This window comes from Apteryx rowi, unplaced genomic scaffold (genome assembly GCF_003343035.1).
Source record: "Apteryx rowi isolate R43461 unplaced genomic scaffold, aptRow1 scaffold_17, whole genome shotgun sequence".
NCBI lineage: Eukaryota > Metazoa > Chordata > Aves > Apterygiformes > Apterygidae > Apteryx > Apteryx rowi.
Window position 1 is genome coordinate 3,852,166 of NW_020447974.1, and position 1,967 is coordinate 3,854,132.

Below are 1,967 nucleotides of genomic sequence, written 5' to 3' on the forward strand. Positions count from 1 at the left end.
TAGTTTTTGCACTATTTCTGATTTCTCTCATTTTAGAGACTGACTAGTCACTTTTCTAATATTTAAGGAATATCATCCAGCAAGTCACAATCCCTTTTTCCATAATAATCAGGTCTGTAATTATAAAGTTCTTAGATAATCCTTAGGCAGTACATATTACTGGTTACAACCTATAACTTTTGCTTGTATCAGAACTGAATACCCCAGAGTCTTTTTCAGGGTGTCTCCCCTAAATCATTAGCCCTTGGATCATCCAAGTTGGCTCACAAAGTTTTCACCTTGTCTGTATCATCTAGCCTTTAGGCTATGAAGCTGGATTCCCAAGAGATATTTCCCATTTGCAAATTCTTATATCACTTGAGCAGAGACAACATAACCACTTCCCTTAGATTGCAAAAAGGATTAAAAAAAAAAAAAGTAGTATTGCCTTACCCACATTCTTTATCTAATCCAATTTTACAGCTAGTAGCCACAGTGACTCCACAATCCTTTGATTTCTCTTCCCAGTGACACTTTTTTAAACTCCTTCCTTCTTTGCTGCAGTTCACCCCTCTTATAAAGCTCAAGACTAGCCAAAGCTTTCTTCTCTCCCCAGTTTAACATAACAGTCAGAGGTTGCCTTAGTATCTTCTAGAAAACTCCAGTTTCTTGCTGTAGGCATCATTTTCTCTCTTCTCAGCATCTCCAGCTCTTTCAAAACTTAGGTCATTTCATTTCTGTCACCTGTGGTCTGTACAAATGCTTCACTAATTTAAGACACATCTGATTTGACCTAGGCAGTTAACATCTTGCTGACTGTTTCAGTCAGGAGGAGAAATTGGGGCTGAAATCAGGTGCCCGTAGTGTAGTCCTTGTTAACGTGAAAGGGAGCTGAATATACTCTTTCCCTGTTCACAGGTGGCATCCAATAGCTCCGTGACTGCGGACCTCTTCCAACCATTACTCAGTCCAGAAAGCTCAAAGGGCTTTTCCTTAGTGCTCGTCTCCCGAGCAGACGTCCCCCAGCGCTGCCCCCCTCGCTTTCTCTCCTGTCGGGCACAGAGGGACCTTTGCGGAGGAACGGCCCAGCCCGCAGGAGCTGCTTYGCTCCGGGATGCTTTGCGGACCTCTGTTGTTACACGTTGGTTCACAGTGGTCTGTAATTGTTTCTTAAGGGTGGGACAGTGTTTCCTTTCTCCCAATTTATAACACAGCAATTACTTTGAAAGCTCTGGTGCTTTTTGCTGGTGACTTAATTGCTATTATAAATAACTAAAGTAACTCCAACACGCTCTGGAAATGCCATTCTCTCCTAACCCTTTTAATGAAAACACAGCAAACAACAGTGAGTAAGGCAGAGGGCCGTACTATAACCTGCAAAGGTTATTTGTGGACGCCTTCGCTGGTCCCTGCACAGCTCCGAGCTGAACCGTGACTCCCACGTGATCGCGCGGCCAGGAGCCAGCAGCGTRTCATGCAGCGTGTCTGCCCCAGGCTTGAGCATAGGCTGGAAGTGCTTCACCAGTGTAGGCATAACCACGTCTTTTATATATATGTGTGTGTGGGGGGGGTATATGCACATATATATTGGTACACTACTGATACACAGTCACAATTAAGCGTACAATCAGCAAACAACCAAACGGCCCTTCCACCGCGGCTCTTTCCAGTGCCTCTGCCTCTGTGCGGCGGCGATCGGCGGGCGGCTGCCTTCCTGCGCCTCGAGCGGCAGAAGCGCCTTACCGCGGCGGCCTGCGAGGGGGCTTGTTCCGACGCGCGGCCCCGGGCGGTCACGTCTGGGACCACTGCAAGGGCTTCCGCACGTTAAAAGCTACAATTTAACAATAGCGGACAATAACAGGCATTGAGAGGAACGAGCGCGACGCGGGATGCTGCAGGAGAGAGCTGTCAGGAGAGGATGCGGACCGTATGAAAGCAGGGCCGCTCGGAGGAGGCGGGAGGCCGACACGAGCAGGCCTCGCGGTGCT